Source organism: Schistocerca serialis, chromosome 4, assembly GCF_023864345.2.
Source record: "Schistocerca serialis cubense isolate TAMUIC-IGC-003099 chromosome 4, iqSchSeri2.2, whole genome shotgun sequence".
Classification (NCBI taxonomy): domain Eukaryota; kingdom Metazoa; phylum Arthropoda; class Insecta; order Orthoptera; family Acrididae; genus Schistocerca; species Schistocerca serialis.
This window is the reverse complement of record NC_064641.1, coordinates 26,544,747-26,567,219: the sequence shown is the minus strand read 5'-3', so window position 1 is coordinate 26,567,219 and position 22,473 is coordinate 26,544,747. Positions and strand designations below refer to the sequence as shown.

The 22,473-nt window shown below is 39.6% G+C and overlaps 1 long non-coding RNA gene across 1 annotated transcript in view; it reads right to left on the bottom strand.

The window, feature by feature from the left end:
• LOC126474950 (uncharacterized) overlaps positions 1-8,847 on the bottom strand; it is a 456,943-nt gene extending 448,096 nt beyond the window's left edge. The window contains exon 1 of the long non-coding RNA XR_007586609.1: positions 8,593-8,847. This is a non-coding gene — a long non-coding RNA (uncharacterized LOC126474950). The remainder of the gene's footprint in view (positions 1-8,592) is intronic.
• Positions 8,848-22,473: the final 13,626 nt, after the last annotated feature.

Here is a 22,473-nt window from a genome sequence, read left to right as displayed (position 1 = left end):
AAGTCAGGATGTCCGGTACTGATATCAGCACACCTGCCCAATATGAGTCCAGTCTCGTAAACACTAGTCACCGTGCACCATGAATGCAGTAGGAGAATATACCTGGTTAGTCTTGCGGCACCGAGGTTAACAGCGGGGTTACTAACTACTTTTTTTTTCAGTGTTGAACTCTGGAATAGGTAATTCAGGATTCTGAAGACAATAAGGACAAACAGGAGGAAGTGAGAATGATTAGCGTCTAAAATCCTATCATCACTTCTAAGAATGGGTTCAAATGGCTCTGAGCACTATGGGACTCAACTGCTGTGGTCATAAGTCCCCCAGAACTTAGAACTACTTAAACCTAACTAACCTAAGGACAGCACACAACACCCAGCCATCACGAGGCAGAGAAAATCCCTGACCCCGCCGGGAATCGAACCCGGGAACCCGGGCGTGGGAAGCAAGAACGCTACCGCACGACCACGAGATGCGGGCTCTAAGAATGGGGATATAATTTGGGCGTGTCCTTATCAAAGGAAAACTCCTGACGTTTACCTTATGCTATTTAGAGAAACCACGTAAAAAATAAGTCGAAATTTGCCAAGACAAAGATCTGAGGCGCCGTCCTTCGGAATGAGAATCCAGCGGATGAACGAAAGCAGTTAAGACAGCGATAACACAACTGATAAAAAGCAAGAGAAAGTCAGGTTAAAAAATATAAAACAAGGTCGTAATTTTAGTACGTCTAGTTTTCCAAGTTAAGTGGTTCAAATGGCTCTGAGCACTATGCGACTTAGCTTCAGAGGTCATCAGTCGCCTAGAACTTAGAACTAATTAAACCTAACTAACCTAAGGACATCACACAAATCCATGCCCGAGGCAGGATTCGAACATGCGACGGTAGCGGCCGCTCGGTTCCAGACTGTAGCGCCTAGAACCGCACGGCCACTCCGGCCGGCGTATCGAGTTAAGTCGAAGAGGCGATGAGAGAGCTGCGCTACGATAAAATCGACAATCATGCTCCCTTACACGACGTCTTTCTCCTGGATTGTAGTGAAAGAGAACACAACCTGCGATATACGTAGATGAAACCAAGATAACTATTAGAAGTAGCTGTAATGGGAATAAATACTACTTATACATCAAATACAAAGAAAGCGGTGGGATTTGTATTGTATACAGAGCAGAAAAATAATTAAATGGGCGAAACACCGAAGACGGATAGAGCACATCTGCATAAGCGGAAAAATTTCAAACATTGGCCTCGAATTGAGAATGAGGTATCACACAAAAAGTGTAACACAAGGATAACTTAGTGTGAATGGGGAGGTGACAGGTAAAATATTAAAATAGTAAATAGAAAAATACCAAAATCGAAATCTTATAAACTGTTAGCGAAAGTGTAGTTCTTAAACGGTACAGGGAAAGGGAAGAAATTCAAGAAATGACAGACTAAAGTATATAGTAATGAATTCATAGTTTAGGGGTGTAGCAGGTAGTATACGTATAGTCAGTCACCTTGGCCAACCTGTCTTTGGAGGATAAGGTGGCAGTTTGTTTATAGGATCCCCACTTATCTACATCGGCAAGAAGCTAGTTAAAGCAGGCAGTAAGACAGGGCGAAGGCATTCGTAAGTTGCAGACTGCGTATTGGTGGCTTCTTGCCTCTGCTCCTTAGTGCTGCAGGGCACTAGGGTTTCGCCGGCTTTACGTCGCGTGCAATTTAAGTCGGCCTCGGGAAGGGGGCAGGCCGTTTGACACCAGTTAACTACAACTGCGGACTGCATTATTTCAGCGACACAATTCTCCAAGTACATGCTGAAGTCGCGCAACTGGCAGAGAACATAGTTCTTAGAACGTGGCTAGCAGAGACAAACTTTCACTTCCGTTCCTCTGTGTGTTATTACTCGCTTTGGTAATTACGGTACACTGCTGTTCTCTTCATCCAGATTATCGGAGGATGCTGGGCTGAGGCAAGGGAAAAAAAATCCCAGTTTTATTATTTTTTCTGTTTACTTCCTACGAAAAGCCTTTCACACGTAGCCTACAGTGACTTCTCACCGGACACTTAATACAGTCATTTGTTTTGTTGCACTATTTATTCCGACCAAATACATTTCACCCCTCCGACTCTGTACTTTTTTAAACTTGATAGTATGTACTCCAAAGGTTTGGGATCCAATTTCCCAGAAATTACAACGACTTTCCCTTGACACTTGGCGGAACGTTCACATGTTATAACACTGTATTTGCGTAAAACTGCGATAATACCGTAAGGTAAAGGGTGCTATTTTCGTGATACAGGCGATTTCGTAATATGATTTGTTAACTAACTACTAGTACACCAGTTGTCGGGGCAATGTGCCATTTCGCCTTGTAGAGTCTTGGGGGCATCATTGTTGGCAGTACAAGGTATTGTTAACTTAGCTGTACGCAATCAGTCGAGACTCGATAAAAGGAAAAAAAGCAAATACTTGTGTCGTTATTCGCCGCAAGATTCAATATTTGTTGCTACGAGTACACTACTGCTGAAAATATGAGATAACCTAACAAGGTAAGAGCAAATACTAGCCTATGTATCTTCTTAGCAAAGAATGTTGCTCAATCGTTATGTATTGCAGTTAGTATTGTTATTTACGTGGCAAAAGCTACAACTTAAGTTTTGGAAGGAAATCCTTAACTTTTTAGTGTTTTGGCACTATAGCTCGGTTTCTTTGTACTTCTTGAACATAACATACTACCCAAAGTTGATTGCGTATATAGTTAGCTTCACGTCCTTGTAAATACTTTTTCGTTTCGGCATGCATATCACGAAACTGCCTACAGTAAAATACTGTCTTCCTACTTCAGGTCCAAGTATGCCAAAAGAAAAGCGAATTAATAGAAGCAGCGAAACTTGTAATAATGATAGACTTATCAGTTTATGCAGCAGAGAAGGGGGCCCCATGGAGGTCACTAAATATGCCCTTTTCTGATATACACTCAAAGTGGTATTAGTGAACTGTACAAAGAAGCTAGGGAGAACATTTTCACTGATTCCAGCGAGAAATAGGATTTGGATTAACAGTTACCACAGTAAGGAAATTTGCCTATCAGAAGCAATAAATGTTAGTCGAGAGAAATTTCTAAATCCTGATGATGACATTGCTAGTAAATTGTAGTGTGCTAGTTTGAAGAGGAGATACAACCTCACTCTTAGGATTCCCGAGAATCTTGTTGCCTGTAGAGCTTCAATGGACAATAAGTTTATTGGAGACTTATACAACAAATCAGGGGAGTTTCTAATGAAACTAAACGTGAAGGACAATCCTGACGCAATCTCGAACTGAGATGAAACGAGTCGAGATATTACTACACTTCATGCCTACAAAATGAAGAAGATCTACCATGACCATGACCACAAAAGAACCAGGGGAAGAGAATGGATGGCCGGCCTTAGTGACCGAGCGGTTCTGGGCGCTACAGTCTGGAACCGCGCGACCGCTACGGTCACAGGTTCGAATCCTGCCTCGGGCATGGATGTGTGTGATGTCCTTAGGTTAGTTAGGTTTAAGTGGTTCTAAGTTCTAGGGGACTGATGACTTCAGAAGTTTAGGCCCATAGTGCTCAGAGCCATTTCAACCATTTTTGACAATGGATGAGGAAATGATCTAAGAAATGAGGGCATATAAAAGCACAAGTGGAAGAGTAACTCCATGAGATCAACACTCAAGACTAATCATGCGGCTTAGACCGTCTTAACTGATCTACACGATTATGGTTTGTGAAATAATTAGAGTGTAAGAGAGGGTCCGCAACAAGAGTAGACAGACCTCGTCATGAGGAAACCAAAACGCCGGCGGAGCACTATGGGACTTAGCTGCTGAGGTTATCAGTCCCCTAGACTTAAGAACTCCTTCAACCTAACTAACCTAAGGACATCACACACATCCATGCCCGAGGCAGGATTCGAACTTGCGACCGTTGCGGTCGCGCGTTTCCAGACTGAAGCGCCTAGAACCGCTCGGCCACTCCGGCCGGCAAGAATCGGTCAAGCTGAATAAAGATGAGTTAGCTGTGTAACCAATGAATGCTTCTCCACATCACTTCCTTAAGGAACATTACAGAAAAATTTACTGAGAGATTAAACCTCTGTATGGGATCGGCACTCTTAACTCTTGCTTCCTGAGAGTAGGTAATAGTCTTACCATGTGAGCTACCCAGGCACGATTTACAACCCTCCTTCACAGCTTCAGTTCTAAGGAAAGAAGGAAAAAAACTTTAGATTTAACGTCCATCGACAAAGAAGTCATTAGCGACGGTGTACAAGCTGGGACTGAGGAAGGAACCATCTCGCCATTTGCATTTATCGACTGAAGAATTTAAGAATAGCACGGACAAAATCAGGGTGAACGAATGGGTTCTGAACACCCTCCGCTCCCCGTCAAATCTGCGTGAACGAGGGGGTTGTGCACCCCCGTGCCGTACGATTCTGTGCACTATCACCACCTACGCTGCCAAGCTTCAATTCTACCGATATACCCACTCCTCCCCCACTTTCCCTAGTTCCGCCATCAGTAGCAGTTGGTAAGTAAGAATGGCTTTCAGAATCGAGATATGGCATAAATCTACAATTTTGGTCATTCCATGATGGTGGTGCCAGTTAAGTCGTATGGCAGAGTTGACAGAGATTCCGAGTGGATCAGCTGGCTAATTGGAAACGAATTTCATTTTTCGCGCAAAATGTCATCTGCCTTAAGGGAATTTCAAATGTGTAGGTCATGTGAGCGTGTACATGATGTCGATAACGATGGTTTCTTGATCTAGAACATGCTATATAATTTTAGTAGAAATGCCTTAAAATGTCCCCTTTACCCAATGAGAGTGCAGAAAATACTTTGACTGTACATAATTACCCATAAAAAAGGTGTTTCTGGTACGACGTTTTTCTCTGTCACAGAGTCACAGCAAAGATTAATAGTTTTTAATCAGAACATTACATTTTTCTATCATGTATCTGATACACTAAAAACAACCGTGTGCAAATAAATCTAACGAAATTTCTATGAATTAAAAGTTAGGGAGCTAGAATCGTTCAAAGTTTTAAGGGTACATTCAAGATGCTGTTCATAATTGGTTGGGTTCAGATGGATCCCTTGGTGACAGAATGTTCATATAAGTGAGGTGCTCAAACGAGTGTCCATGTTCTTGAATGGGCAGCTCAATGCGCCTTGTAAACGACATGCAGACGAGATGTAAAGTTGGAGGTGACACGGAACGACCAGGTACCTCGATGCAGAGTGTACTCTTCCATTTTTTCTTTGTTCCCAACTTATTAGCAGATTTAACACGAGGTGCCGGACCAGGCCGGGGAGTCGTCCTTAGATAGCTCAGTCGGTAAGAGGCAAGGTTCCGGGTTCGAGTCCCAGTCCTGACACACAGACTTAATACACTTGGAGATTTTGTTTCTGGGACACTACCATGCTGACAAAACAATACACGATCAATCATGCACAGAAGAGATGAACCGAAAGTTTCTGGAAAATGAGTTTGAGATATCTTCCCAAAACCCTGCCACTATTATACGAGTTCAAGATAAGCCTTAACGCTTCCTAGACAGTGTGTAAACGACAGGTTTCCGGGGACTCAAAAATTTCTGCAATGTACGGTAGGGAATTATACCAGATACATTCTGTTGGCTTTGAACAGTACGTTATCAAATAGTATAGCGACTATGACGTCATACAAGATGGTTATTTTAATTATCCAAGTACTGGGAAACCTACGAGGATTTGGGAGTTTCGGACATGAACGTCCTTTTCCTTAACTCCTTCAAACATTCAAATCTCACTGGAAAACAGCGGTTTTCATGGGAGACGAAAGCATAATTCGTACGTATAAAATACGCACTATCACAACCAAAATGAGGCCTTCCAGTCTAACCTTGACAGTTTAATCTGTCACCACGAACTCCACTACAAAATAAAGAAATGAAAAGAACAAAAGAAAGAGAGAGAGCAGTGTAACAGTCAAGCATTCAGCTACGTAATACCTGACAATTACTCCTTTATAGAATACTTTCACACCTGCTGCTGCTGGTCTTGTCCTGTATAAGGTGCGTACATAACAGAAACGCAGCAAGCGGCGCAATCATCCAGTCTGTTCGAATTTCGTGTTTTCACACGAGGTATGTTGGATGCTGTCCTTAGTTCGGCGAATTCATGTGGCCGTTCAGTTACCAATCATTATTTGAATAAACCACACTAGGCAGCAAACTTAATTTGAATTTCACACTACAGTACGTATCCGAACATCGTTCTTTGCTAATCACACAAAGTACAAACAACCAGCGACAGAAACGTATAACGAACTATACGAAACAGATCCAAGAAAACCACCAACGCTTAGTGAAAGCTTCGGGTGCATATTTTGTTATATCATCCTTCCTGAACTAGAAACATTTCCAGAGTTTTTAGTTTTATGTCTCATGGAAATCAAGAATTCAACAGTCAAGTACGCCTTAAGGGATGACATTAGACTGGCAAATCTGTAAGCAGTCAACATGATGAGTAAACACCGACTTTGAAGTGACCGCACGGCAACACATTCAGAGCTAACGAGACAACAAATAAACCAATAGGCAAACCGGTAGAACAACCGCAAGTGACACAATAAGGAAACTCTTAACGCTTCGGTCACTTACAAGGTCCATTCTTACTTTTTTTGCCGAGCTTAATACCTACTCAAGTCACCATTACTTGCTTCACAAGAAGAAAGCTTTATATCAACTTTCGTAAGTGAGCGAAATTTTTCTAGGTTGTATTAATCTCAAAGATCAAGACTGCTTTTTTTTCTAGACACCATACAAACTTCCTCTTTTTCATTTTCAATGTATCAGAATTATCGATACACAACTTCGCTGACAGTGAAAAGTATTTGCCACCCAATTTTTTCACCTTAATTGTCGATGGCGTAAGTCAGGTTGTTCACCAATTAATACAATATCAGTGCTGAAGTATAGTTATCGTCATACTTTTAATACAATCACAGCTAATAAACATTAGCCATACAAACGTGGGCAGTTTTATTCAGTATCTATCAAACAGGTGTATATCTAGGTCTGTAAATAAAAGTGGGTTACATTTAAATTGTAAAATATGCCGGTAGCTTAATTTTCCCCTATAAGCAAACTTATTACAGAAGAAAAGTCACACAGATTTAAGGCACTGCATTTTGAGTTACAGAAGGATCGTTCTAAACATCTACACGGTCTGAACAGAACGCGTACTCTACGGAAAGAACTAGCCACGATGGCCATCGTGTCGCGAATATAATCAAGATGAAAAGACATCCAGAACCATATCATAATGCTCAAGATGTGAGGCTGCAGGCTGTGTTCAGAATGTACCAAAAATCCAGAGCAAAAGCAAGTGGAGAATTTCGCGTTTCTAAATAACGGATCAGTCCTCTTCGGATTTACTAGAGACAGTGAACATTTTGGGCTAAAATAAAGCAAGCATCTAGTGTTGAAACCTTTACTATAACTACTTAAAGGAGTTTGCAGCCAATCTGATGCAAGGTTTGGACGCACTCTTGATATGATAAACTCAGTTAAAAGAAAGAAAGAATTACTATATATGTCTGAGGAGAAAAATTAAAATATAGCTACATACACAATACTACGAGTGCCTATGTCTCTTGTCTGGCAATACTAGGTAATTAACAAATACACAATCCATGAAATTCGTAAAAGATGACTACCGGTTCAAATGCGGGCTATTATGGATTAAAAAACTGTTTCCATATAATTATGCCTTTTAAATGGGCTAAAAAGGCGACCAGAAACCTGATATGACATATAGAAATTCACTTTCGACATCGTGAATTACACGTTTTAACGAAAAATGGAGGAACAGTGATTTCGTGGAAAGCTGACTGTACGTACAGTAATACAGTTCTTAAGATCAATATATTAGAAGCGTTGCAATGTATCCTACACTGCTGCTATTTTACGCAAAAAATTCGTTACAATAACTCGAAAGTTTATCTAGAAGCTAATTTTACATTCTAAGATTGTCGCTTACCACTAATGTGACTCGCTAGAGCACTGAAGTAAAAATGGTAGTAAAAAAAAAAAAAACGAATTCATAACATGCACACAGAAAATTAGCGTACAACAGTCTTTCAAGATCAACTCATCCAGGATTATCTGCAACGGATCAGTACTTATGTTACAGAAAAAGTGACCATTCCAACAATTACAAAACCGATGCCAAAGAGTTGATGCAAGCAATGCAACTTGCAATCCAAACCACTTTTATAAAAACTTCATTTTGAATACAACGATAAAAATGATAAAAGTACTCCTTGCATGCTCGCAACGAATCTTTTAAAAGCAACAGTCGCGACCAAAGACTTTACGTACAATGCGGTAACCTCGGAAGAAATAATACAGTCTTACGAGTGTTTCATTCCCGAAAGTTGTACTTCTATCGAAAAACAATAAATACATCAAAGAGTGGCGATTAGTACATTTACAGATAAAATCCTGATGATAGCTTATAGGTAAAAAGAGTTTTAGATGAAAACAGTAATAGCATAGAATAGCACCGCGGTCCTGAGATTACCTACAGAAGATATCCCTCGGAGAGTTGCACGACCGCTTGCCGGCGTCTACACTGCTTCACGGTAATCCATCACGTGCTGGAAACACTTTTTTTTAAACCCTGCACGTCGAATAATCACTTATTTAGAGCACAAAAGTTAGATAACTGTGAAACCTCTGCTTTTGTTTCCCGACACTAGCACACCGCTTCACTGGCTCGAGTTTTCACAGCAAGACGCACTGCGGACAGCCCGCGCGAAAGACCTCCACACACAACGCCGCGGCGGCGGCAGCACAGCGACTGAGCCAGCAACAGGTGGCCATCTTGGAACGAAAGAAGGTAGTGGGGAAGAAGAGCGCTCTGATTGGCCGAGAGAAACGCCGTTGCCAATCGCTCCCTTCTTGCAGCAGAATACATTTCCACGCGGTTACAGGCCGACAAGAGGGGCAGCGCGTGCCTCAGTGCGTGAACAGAGGGAATCGTTCGGAAGTATTCCAGCAGATCGCTGCGGAAACAAGCCATCCCATCAGTGCTAAAACTACACACGGCGCATTTGTTCAATACTTGCGTACTACCGTTCTAAAGAAGCATAATCGAACTTCTGTTCGGAAATTAACGAATAAAATTATGTACTACACTACTGTCGAATTACATTCGTTTAAATTTCATCGCATTTCTGGTAAAAGTAGGATGTAAATTCTTTTTAGTAACTGAACCGGACACTTTTACAAGACTTTGTTTGTTTTTTAAAAAAAGAAAAAAATTAACACTTTCTAACAGTCGTGAGAACTCTGGCGTCTTTATTCGACGGTTATAAAGTTAAAATTCCTGTTTAAATGCTGTACTACCTAAAAAAAAGCCTTAATTCTAACGTTGCATGTGATAACTATTTTGACACATTTTCATTTGGAATTAGTCGGATGGTACTAAATAAAGCTATAAACTACTTTAAATGAAGGAAAAGTCGCAAAACTAAATACCTTTCCCACTTCACTGATTTTATTAAAAAAAAAAAGTTTCCTACTACGCGTTTCGGCAGCTCTTTAACACCTTCACATACCCACATATTGCTAGTGCATTATGCTTCTTTGAAGGGACATATTTTCCATTGTTGTTAATGCATTACGCCCCCTTACTCTTTTTTTTTGAGGAGAGTGTTTCATTGTAATGTGGATCGGATTAAGGGGGGGTAGGACGTCAAACGGGCCGGCTTGGAGCAGGAGAGTCACCACAGGACATTTTAACTTCTACTGTCTATACTTTTACGAATAAATTCATAAAACTTCGTCACCAAGACCAGGAAGGATTGAGGACTCACACTCATCACAGTGGAAGTTCAAAAACGTAGCAAAATACCTTCTTCATTTTTTCACTTATTGCTGGCTGCATTTGTTGCTTTGGATTCACTTTTCTTCCTAAGTAAGAGAGATTCTTCGATGAATTTTTCATAGCATACAAACAGTAGTTACAAGTGTATGAAACTCTAGAATTTTCCAAATCTATTAAAAAAAACTGTGAAAAAATTGAGATAATTAACTATAAAACTTGAATTTTTTCTACACATGAAGTTTAAAATGTAACAGTTCATTCATTTCTTCATAAATTAAGTAAATTCTAGAGTTTCATACACCTGTAACTATGGTTTGTATGCTGTGCAAAATTCATCGAAGAATCTCTCTTACTTAGTAAGAAAACTGTACCTATAGCAACAAATGCAGCCAATAGTAAGTGAAAAAAATGATGAAATTTCACATGTAAAAAAAAATGTGTTTTGTTACGTTTTTGAGCTTCCACTGCTATGAGTATGAATCCTGAATCCTTCCTGGTCATGCTGTTAAAGTTTTATGAATTTATTTGTAAAAGAATAGACAGTGGAAATTAAAATGTCCTGTGGTGTCTCTCCTGTTCCAAGTCGGCCCGTTTGACGTCCTACCCCCCTTAAATGAAAAAAAAAAAAAAAAAAAAAAAAAGGAATTGTAATTTGTATCGCTTATCTCGAAAACAGAAAGAACTGAAAAGTCGAGAGCAGTACTTGATATATAACTCCTTAATGGATCGCGTGTTGTCAAAGTTATATCGGACTCAATTCGGGCTAAGCTTAACTTTAGAATATCATACAAAATTTCTTAATGCACAGTACAGCATCACATACGTACGTCCTTACCATCATTGTTCATCAGCTGAGCAGTCACGGTGAAGTTCGTAATAAATAATGATTATTCCTTTCAGTAATAATGTCACGTAGAAGAAGGTGTAAGTAGATGAATGATGAACACTAACTTCTCTTAACGAAAGTTTATTCAGCATTTGCCCATACAAGAGCGCGGAGCTAACTGCCTCCGGCCAGAAAACATACAGTATATATACAGCTACACAGCATTCCAGTACAATGATTCTTGACGTTTGTGGATACTTCTAGAATGTACTCGAACCGAATATAATAATTATAACTGTACACTCCAGACGGGTTTTGAACTTACGACCCTCAATGCAACAGTTTAGTATCATAACCACTACGCCACGGTGCGACTTTTTTTTTTTGTGCGACTCAGTGTCTTCTGCGACATTGCTACCTCCTTAAGAGAACAGCCTCTCGCTGTTAACGTCGTCCTAGTCCGGGAACGAGTCATCGGTTGTGCATACTCCGACTCCCAATGACTGATTCTCGCCTTGGCGGTGATCTCAGCTGTATGGTGGTTCTGAGGCGTTGCGCCGTATACCGATCCTGCCTTGGAGGCGGTTAAGTGGGACATGTGTCTCAGAGCTGGATACTGACAGATGGTGACGCGAGACTGGAAGCGCAAGTAGTTTATGTATCAGCCGATAGAGGACAGTATTGGATAGGGCGGGACTGTGATTTTAGTCTCGATTGTGCCCACTAGAGTGCACTAAAGTAATAGAATATTTTTCATAAACTGTTCTAGTATTTTCAAAAGTGTTATTATATCTTTTTGTGTATGTAAAATGTTATAAATGTGCTTTAGCAGTATGAATGATGCGTCAGTGTGGTTTGAGGTTAATATGAAGATAATTGTTTAACGGGTTATGTAGTAGGATTTAGTGTGGGAACATTTCGAAGAAGTATGGATGTGGACAAAGGGGATTTTTGTAGAATAGATTTGTAAAGTAAGTTTATGGTAAAGGGAAAGTTAATTCAGGTATAAATAACAATAGTAAATAACCTTATGCATAAACAAAATTTCAGCATATTAGATAATTACGTCGTTAAAAAGTGCAGTCGTTAGGTTTACTATTTTGCGATTGGTTATTGATGAAAAGCGCGGACAGACGCGGGAGAATGTTGTTCTGCTATTGGTTGTTGAGTAAACTGATGAATGGTAAAGCAATATTCTTCGTGCGCCTTTCTCTGCTGGTAGAGAAGACTTAGAGTATTCTAGAGAGGAGTCTGCGCCCAGACATGAAACAGTTGGGACGTGCGTAGTAGTAGTTCCGATGGAAACGATAAGTTGCCCTATCTAGCAGTGTTTCATATATCAAAAGCGTGGTAAAGTGACGGCATAATTATTTAGACGGACGTATAGAAATTTCGGAATTTTTAAGTGAATTTTGTGAAGAGAAAAGACATATATTCCGCGTGGCGTATTGGGCATGTCGGTGACTAAAAACTGTGACTGCATTTGGTACCGACAGACTTAATATTTGGAGAATATTCTCAATCAAAAACAATCAGTATTTTTGTATCTATTACGTTTTCGGGAAATGCAACACCATAAACTTGCTAACGTGAGTGAAAGGGATTGTGAGTGACTGTGTTAAGACTAGCACGGGCTTGGCAGTGACACCTGTTCACCTAAGTTTCAGAATGTATTGATTGAGGACAAAATTTCCATCCTTTCATTTCGCGTGAAAACTTTCTCCCGAAACGTAGATTAGTGACTTAAATTGCAGCCTGGTTCACGTCGAAATACAGTAGGTTTCGCTCGGCTTCCCTACTGATGATACGCTGAGACAACGTTATCAGGTAGGTGCAGGTTCGTCGTAAAAGGGACGGAAGGAACCGCGCCGCCTCAGTACAACATGCAATGTGTGGTTTTCATGAGCAATTAAGAAGGGCGGAAATGATGTTTACGTTCATCTCAATTCCAATTTTCTGTACAGGTACCAGAACTCTCGGAAACGAGGTGGTGCAGAACCTTTTTTGATGTGTGTATTTCCATGACGATTCCGTAGAAATATCGGAACACGCGAGGCAATACTGACCCTACGACTTATCAAAGAAGATAGATTAACGAAAGGCACCTACGTTTCTAGCATTTGTAGACTTAGAGAAAGCTTTAGACAATGTTGACTGGAATACTCCCTTTCAAATTCTGAAGGTGGCAGGGGTAAAATACAGGAAGCGAAAGGCTATTTACAATTTGTACAGAAACCAGATGGCAGTTATAAGAGTCGAGGGACATGAAAGAGAAGCAGTGGTTGGGAAGTGAGAGAGACAGACTTGTAGCCTATCTCCGATGTTATTCAATCTGTATGTTCAGCAAGCAGTAAAGAAAACAAAATAAAAATTTGGAGTAGGTATTAAAATCTATGGAGAAGAAATAAAAACTTTGAGGTTCGGCGATGACATTGTAATTCTGTCAGAGACAGCAAAGGACCTGGAAGAGCAGCTGAAAAGAATGGACAGTGTCTTGAAAGGAGAGTATAAGATGAACATCAACAAAAGCAAAACGAGGATAATGGAATGTAGTCGAATTAAGTCGGGTGATGCTGAGGGAATTAGATTAGGAAATGAGATACTTAAAGTAGTAAAGGAGTTTTGCTATTTGGGGAGCAAAATAACTGATGATGGTCGAAGTAGAGAGCATATAAAATGTAGACTGGCAATGGCAAGGAAATCGTTTCTGAAGAACAGACATTTGTTAAAATCGAGTATAGATTTAAGTGTCAGGAAGTCGATTCTGAAAGTATTTGTATGAAGTGTAGCCATGTATGGAAGTGAAACATGGACGATAACTAGTGTGGACAAGAAGAGAATAGAAGCTTTCGAAATGTGGTGCTACAGAAGAATGCTGAAGATTAGATGGGTAGATCACATAACTAATGAGGAAGTATTGAATAGGATTGGGGAGAAGAGAAGTTTGTGGCACAGCTTGACCAGAAGAAGGGATAGGTTGGTAGGACATGTTCTGAGGCATCAAGGGATCACCAATTTAGTATTGGAGGGCAGCGTGGAGGGTAAAAATCGTAGAGGGAGACCAAGATTTGAATACAGTAAGCAGATTCAGAAGGATGTAGGTTGCTGTAGGTACTGGGAGATGAAGATGCTTGCCCAGGATAGAGTAGCTTTTCTTTTGCCTACAAGGTCAACAGAGGAGCCTTGTCTGGCCTGCACCAAGCCGTTACCTGATGGTGGTTGGCTGGATGTGTCGAGATATGTAGCAGTATAACGAGAAAAGTTGTGTGTGGCGAATGGCCGATAGGCTAAACCCTCACTTCTAACAAATATGTTTAAGGTATTGCTCCCTGCTAACAGTGAAAGTCTCCCCTGCTCGTTATTAAGTTGAATGTGATAGATTGTTCCTATACAAAGACTAGGCAGCTTTCCTCCCCATCTTTCCCTAAATGAGTTGGCTGACCCGCCAGCAATGACCTAGCCGTCGAGAAAATATTCAACTATAATTTTTCTTCAGTTCAGTGTAGTACTGGTTACTTGATGCTGTCATCACGGATTCACAGGAGGAAAAAAAAGAATTTCCCTTTACTCAACTGTGAAATTTTCAGCAGTAAAATACAGGGAGCGAAAGGTTATGTTCAACTTCTACAAAAATCATGCTGCGGTCCTAAGAGTCGAAGAACATGAAAGGGAGGCAGAAATAGAGAAAGGATTGAGACAGGTTGAAACGTCCCCTTTGAACAATTATACAAGACTGTGCTTAAACTGACACACAATATTTTGTTAGCGCAATGCAATCTGACTTTCAAAATTCCCTACAAAAGAATGGCCCTGACTAACATTAAACTATACCTTTCACAAATCACTTACCTCACAAAAATCTTCGCTGCTCAAGCTACTGCAATACAGAGAGCGCCACTACTGCCAGCTAAATAAAAGATTCAAACTACTGAAGGCACTAACTACTGATAGGGATAGTTAGCAAAATGAAAGATATTAATAGAGAACAAACAATGTATTTACCTTGATATCATCATATACAAATATAGCAGTTCATGACAAATTTCAAAACTCCGCCATCTCTCTCCCCACATCCACCACTGCTGGCGGCTCACCTCCAACTGCGCAACGCTACGCGCTGTTCACAGCCAGCTGCCTAACACTACAATGGCGAGTATTACAACAATGCAAAGCAGCCACAGACTGCACACAGCACAGCCAGTGATTTTCATATTGAGCGCTACGTAACGTTGCCAATAAGAACCTAAACAGCCTACTTACATAAAGAAAACATAAACAGCCTACTTACATAGCCCCCATGCTCCCCACAAAAAATTTTTACAAATGGTGTTGGGCACTGGCCAATACAGATTTGACAAAAATTTTTCACAATGACAGTAACAAAGATATAAAATGCACACACTTATTGATACAATGTTGGTCAAAAGCTAAAATTTTCTCACAGTCCATAAAGACAGTCCAGATTGTTCATCACAATAGTAATTACAGTTTTTTTTCACAAAGTCTCATTAGTAAACAAAAATTGCACACAGAAGTAGTGGATTTCCATGCAGTCTTGAAGAAGTAGTGTTGTCCTTCCAACGGAAAGACAGTGCTGACTCTTGACATGCATACAGGTAATGGGCCACAACAGAGCAAACCCACAGCAGAGTCAGTCGAAATTTTGAAGAGTATTGGTAGGTAGGTCATCACAGAGCAGACCCACTGTAGTCCTGGTAGAGATTACGGTATTGGTGGGCCACCAGAGGTGCAGACCCACTGCAGTCCTTGTAGAAATAATGGTATTGATGGATCATCAAAGATGTAGACCCACTGTAGTCCTTGTAGAAATAATGGTATTGGTGGGCCATCAAAGTTGCAGACCCACTGTAGTCCTTATAGAGATGGCCAGCAGCCATGTGTTGTGACTGTGCAGGTGCACAATCACCATCGAAGAGTCTTGCGGAGAATGTAGCAAGTCCATAAACCATCACTTGTGCACTCACAAAGTTTTTTGGAATTGTCCTTAGAACCAGCAATGCTGTTATCCAGTCCCTTGCTGAATTATTAACACACGTGCAAACACTATCAGTCCCTACTTCTCACATATTGTCCATATACTATGACCAACAGAAACGTGTGCAGTGAAATGTAACTTAATTTGAAGAACTGGTGTCTGTACAATTATAAAATTACAACATGAAAATACAATTACAAAGGTACAAAATACATCATTAAAGAACATAACAATACAGATAACATTTGTAGTAACACAGGCTTTACAAAAGAATAGAAATAAACATATACATCAGTGGAATTATGACATGAGTACATACATAAAGGATCACAATAACTTTTGAAACATCAACTTCACACATGAGCATTGAACAGAACAGAATTAATAATGTCTAACATCTTTACAAAGTAAATAACATATTATTAATGCCAATTATATTCGAGGATAACAGTATTCCTCATCATAGTGAATGTAGCTTAATATTAAAAGAAGAAAAAATTCTATGAAACTACACAGAGACAGGAAGAAAACAAATACTCAAGGGTACACAAACACATAGTGGGATAACACCAATAGGAAAGGACAGGGTTCGTTTTCAGTGTAACATTTGGTACTGCAGTCCAACCCAAAACTTCATATATTTTTCCTCTTATTTCATCCTTTGTTTCCACCAAAAAAATTCTATCTAAGCATGCTTTCTGTATTTATATGTTCACACATTTCTTACCTCAACATTTATTTCCAAGAAAATCCTACCTAAACCTGTTTTCTCAATGCATTTCTTCCAATTCATCGCAACTCATTCTCTTAGAGGCTACCCCCTCTTAAGCTAACTTAATCTACTGAGCTCAGATGCTAAACTAAGGGACGAGGCAATGCAGCAGCACAAAATAAGTAACACAAACAGCAATGACCAAAAAATTGGAAAATTGCAAAGCAAGCTACAGTAAATCTAAATTACCAAGCAATGTAACATTACAACTAATATGAGCCAATGTGCAGCAACAAAAAAATAAATCTGGCTTAGCAGAGTAACACAAATTAAAGTTCAGTAGCACTATGCCTGGCAAACAGCAGCAGAAAATTAAATAACTTCTACCTAAACATGACATAGCTAAGGCAGAAAAAATAATACACTAAAGATAACAATGCAGATAAGGGAAATGTATATTCACATCTTAATGTCTATGTAATTAAAGTGGTGCACCACAACAACTTATTGTAAAAAAAATATTACCATGTACTTGAAAAGAAAATTATGTGTTACTGTTACTAGTTCCTTCTTATTGTTCTTTCCTTTCCAAGTGCTCCTTTTTTAAAGAATGTGGATCATAAAATAATTATTTAATAGATCTGTTGACAGAAAGTGTTCACATTAGCAAATGCATTTCATTTTATAAAAGCAATGCTGCAACACAGCTGGAAACCAGATATCAAATGAAATAAGCAATTACGCAAACCAAAGCATAAAAACATCATTCAATAGCTATGTGGCATTTCGTAAGTCAGTAGCTCTCAATTCTCGTAGAAAGACACTTGTCATTATCAGGTTTGCAGATGTAAGAATATTTCCAAGGATAATGGCCTCCCCTTTTTTTTTGTTCTACCTGTGCCGCTGAAAAGGCGTCTGACACAGCTGGGTGCCCGCGACGCATTACGTGCAGGTGGTCACTTAACTTTCGTACGGAAATATTTACGACAGCAGTTTCTGCTACCGTGGCAGTCTCATATAAAAATATTTCACAGGTCAAGAATTAGCGTTGCAAATCTGTAGAAACAAAATCCTATGAATATAACAGTGTCCAAAAAAATTTTCAGTGGCATTGTGATACATTCACACATGATTCACACATGTCATAACTCTTAAAGTACGATTCTTGGTTTCCAACATCCTTTTTCACAAGTCAAGAGTCCCTACCCACTACTCATTATTCCTTACCTCATTATACATATACATATTCGTCGACACTTCTTCAATATTTCATCGTGAGAAATACGTAGCATAATAAACATTCCTCAACAACATAATACACATCGTCGTCGTAATAATAACATCATAACACTTCAGTCAAATCTCAAAATCGTCGTAACTTCCTCCAATAATTTCTAAGCCTAAAAAAATTCTCTGCTCATGTCAAAAGTGTCAGCTGCCTCAAACGTACTTTAAAAATCATGATCTCATACCAAATACATCATTCAAAGCTCTCATAGTATCACAATGATTCCGAAAAAATATGAACAGTTTACAAAGTACAGACAAAATACAGTTTCATAAGTGTGAAGTTATCCAACTCTGTAATTGCGTAAACATGTGTCACTGATGTAGTAAAACAAATGTTTGTCTCTCTCAGTTAAATGATCAGATAGCTGTGTAATTTGTGTGTTAGAGAAATATGGTACCGATGTGTAAAGTTGTATAAGCAAATACCATATTAGCTAGGGTTCCTTGTGGTTGCCACACACATGGTACACAAAGTAAGCGTGTACCCCCCTGAGGATAAATGTAATTATACTCCCAGGTGTTACAAATCACAGCAATGGAATGAAATGTATCACGGAAAACTTTCTTTGTAATTAAAAAAATCTTTAAAAATAAGTGTTTTAAGTATAAGATTAATCACTCAAATGCGTGTACTGTAGCGCTAAACTGTGCATCTTGTCGCAACATAATCTCTGTGGAAGTGTCGTAGTTATCGTCCTCCGAAAACTAAGTTCTGCAGAAGTCAATGTACTTACCACATGATAAACAAAAGTGAAATGCTTTGCGTATAGATATCGTAGTTATTATGCTTATTGGCGTGATGAAGAAAGTACTGTACAGTAACGTATTGTTATGCCACGAAAAAGGCTGTCTCATTGTTGCTATACCACAAAAGTTACTACTAAAACATGTTTTTCTTCCTAGAAGAATTCAGAAAACTGTGCAGATATAAAACAGATACACTGCAAAAGCAACATTGTGAATTGTCACTCATTAGTAGCGTCGTGATAACAATCGTGTAGCTGTCACATAAACTAACCACTGTGCCATCTGGTATCTCTCAGAAAGCACTTTAAATTCAGAATGTATTTTCAAATAAACCAAAATGTTGCATTAAAATCTCATTAGCAGTACCAGTATGTGTCCTAAGTATGTAAGCCTTATAGTCGTTCCATAATCGTGCAACTAACAAGCAAGAATGTACACACACAATAACACTGTGACGTCTGTTCACTATAACAATGCATTCGTCATTTCTGTTTAAGTAAGTTCTCTTAGTTCTTGATTGGATATTTAACTTCAAACATTGTTGTATGTTAACAGATTCTAAGTCTGACAATGCATATTAGTAATGTGAAGCGAAAAATTTTATGACAAAGACTAAGTTAAAAAGCAGATTATCTTTCAATAAATGGTTTTACATGTGAAACCTGGTGTAAACCTTTACTCTTCATAGTACTCAGAGTTTGAACTTGAATGCAATTGTCATGCGGTATACGTCGGCAAAGAATACTGGAATTTTTCTCAAGGTTAGCGTCTATGTTATTTTTCTCTGAGCCAGCCGGCGCACGTGGGTGCCTGCGGTGCGAGTCATTGTCTGTCTCTTTGTTGGCGCGCGTTGTTATTGGGATTAGGAGACCTAACTTCTACAAATTCACCTTGCCGAGAGGGCCCAGCTCTGTTAGAATCCCGCCAGTTCTGATGAAATTCACGTCTGTCGTTTTGTCGGTAGTTTACATAGTTTCTTGTTTGTCGGTCATGTGGTGGAGAATTTCTCCCTGAATCGTAACTCTGCGCCGAACTGTTGCGTCTGAAGTTATTCTGCCTCCCTTGATAATACTTGTTTTGGTTCCCATATTGTCCGTTTCTCTGATTGTCTCTGTGATAGTCATTACTACGGAAATGCGATCTTTCTCTGTAACTATTATTACTCTGCCAACGGTTGTCGTACGGGTGGTGTCTATTTTGGTCACGATTTGCGTTGTAAGAATAGACCAGTGGTGTCCGGTTATTGTTTCTGTCGTCACGGAATTGTGACGGATGTGACCTGCAATTGTTGTGTCCTTGTTTTCGCGTTCCGCGATTGTCAGTGTCACTTTCCAGTTCTTGTAGCAGTCCCTGAAAAGCTTCAATGTCGTCTTTGCAACGTCCTGCCAAAATAATATGTCGTAAATGTTCAGGTAATTTGATTAAGCAAATGCGGATGAGTTCTGAGGGGCTGTATGGGTTTGACAGGTACTGATTCTTGTGCAACATGTCTTCAAAATATTTCACAAGACTGGAGAATTCAGATTGTTCGAAATGTTTCATCATTATGATACCATGTTTTACTCGATCTTGTGTGGCTTGAGACCAATATGCTGAGAGGAAGGCATGGTAAAATTCTCCTTCACTGTGGCAATCGTGAATGACCGATCGCATCCTTACAGCTGGTTCATTCTCTAAGTAGCCACACATAAATTCTAATCTGTGCTCCAATGACCAGTTGGGAGGAAAACAATGAGAGAATTGATGGAGCCATGCTTGTGGATGAATGTCGTTGCCAGAATTTTTAAATGTTTTGAATTTACGTGTAGTAATGAACAGCTTATAGTCAAAGTCATCATGTCGGCGAGTCGCATATCGGTCATTGTTAGGTCGTGTCGGCCGTTCCATCTCAAAATTCGGTGCACATTGCCAATTTCTTTCATAACTTCCGAAATGCCCTGTGTTATTATTTTGCGGCTTTTCCGTATTTCTAAGTCCCTCTTCCCGTGTTGGAGCGCGAGTGTCCTCTGAAATACGTAATTCTTGTATTACCTGTGTCAGCTGATCTTGTACTTCCCGGATTTCTCTTTGGTGTTGTGTATCAATTTGATTCTGATTTTGTTTGAATTTCCTAATTTGTTCGTACTCTTCTGTGTCATTAAAGACTACCGGTCTTGCGTCAATCAGATTATCATCTACCTTCGTAGATAAATTAGTGAACTGATCCAAAAGTTCGGCTACTTTATCCGATAGTGTACTTATTTCCTCAGTGTGTTTTTCTGAACCAAGTTTCAGAGTATCTACTGTGTCCTTAAAGTTTTCCTGAATTTTTGCAAGTTGCGTAACCGAATCGGTAGATGCAACTGAGTCAAATTTAGCTTGCAAGGTGTTGTGATTTTCATGAACAATAATTTGCAGTTCTTTTATGGCTGCTTCGTGATTCTGTAATGCCTTTTCATGCCGCGAAAAAATAGGTTGAAAATGCTCACAAATTTGAGTTTTTACGTCATTACAGACTTTTTGACATTTCGATTCAATGTGATGTAACTCAGTAGTTAAATCTTCACGCGTTTGTTCAAGAGTTTGTTCCAATGAGTCTAACTTTTGAAGCTGTTGCTGTGTTTGTCTCTGATTTTGTTCCATTGTGTCTAACTGTTGCTGTGTTTGTCTCTGGTGTTGTTCCATTGTGTCTAACTTCTTGAGATTTTGTTCCACTGTATCTAACTTTTCAAGCTTTTGTCCCATTTGTTGCATTAATTGTAATAACAATGCACTGGTGTCTGAAACATGTTCCTCAGTGCTTTTCGGCAGTGAATTTGCACCGGCAACATTCACATTTTGACAAGCGGAAAATGTGTCTTGACTCATTTGAGAAAACGGTGAGAACCCAAAACCTGAGGCTGCAGTATTTGCAATATTGTGTTCTGTCATTCCCGATTCCTGAGGCGAGCTGTTGTCGACCAATCGATCGATAACGCTTCCCTGTTCACTACCTGTTTCACTGTCTACACCATTGTTTGCCGCCCGCTCCATTTCCCTATGCGCAATTACCAAATTACTACTTTGAACATTAGTTAATTCATTACTCTGCGGCGCTAACACACTGCCTTCGTCTTCACTGTCATTTCTCAGTTTACTTTGGAGCCTAGTATTACGTTTTTCACACGCCATAATTGTCACAATATTTCACACGATAACACAGAAAAGCACAATTTGAAGTGCAAAAATAGGAGAACACATTAACATAGCACTGAAAATAATATCTAGTTAATTGCAAGCGTAGCTGCGAAATACTTGGTGCAAATCTATATGCATGCCACAACTGTTTTACTGTACAACAATGAAAGGCTACAACTACAAAGGGGATTCTCTTTACAATTACGCGCTAGCAATAAACAAAAGCTACACTAAATACACAAACTACAAGAAAAAATCAGAAGATTCCAGTGAGGTATCCTAGGCTAAGGGTCGACATATGAAACGTCCCCTTTGAACAATTATACAAGACTGTGCTTAAACTGACACACAATATTTTGTTAGCGCAATGCAATCTGACTTTCAAAATTCCCTACAAAAGAATGGCCCTGACTAACATTAAACTATACCTTTCACAAATCACTTACCTCACAAAAATCTTCGCTGCTCAAGCTACTGCAATACAGCGAGCGCCACTACTGCCAGCTAAATAAAAGATTCAAACTACTGAAGGCACTAACTACTGATAGGGATAGTTAGCAAAATGAAAGATATTAATAGAGAACAAACAATGTATTTACCTTGATATCATCATATACAAATATAGCAGTTCATGACAAATTTCAAAACTCCGCCATCTCTCTCCCCACATCCACCACTGCTGGCGGCTCACCTCCAACTGCGCAACGCTACGCGCTGTTCACAGCCAGCTGCCTAACACTACAATGGCGAGTATTACAACAATGCAAAGCAGCCACAGACTGCACACAGCACAGCCAGTGATTTTCATATTGAGCGCTACGTAACGTTGCCAATAAGAACCTAAACAGCC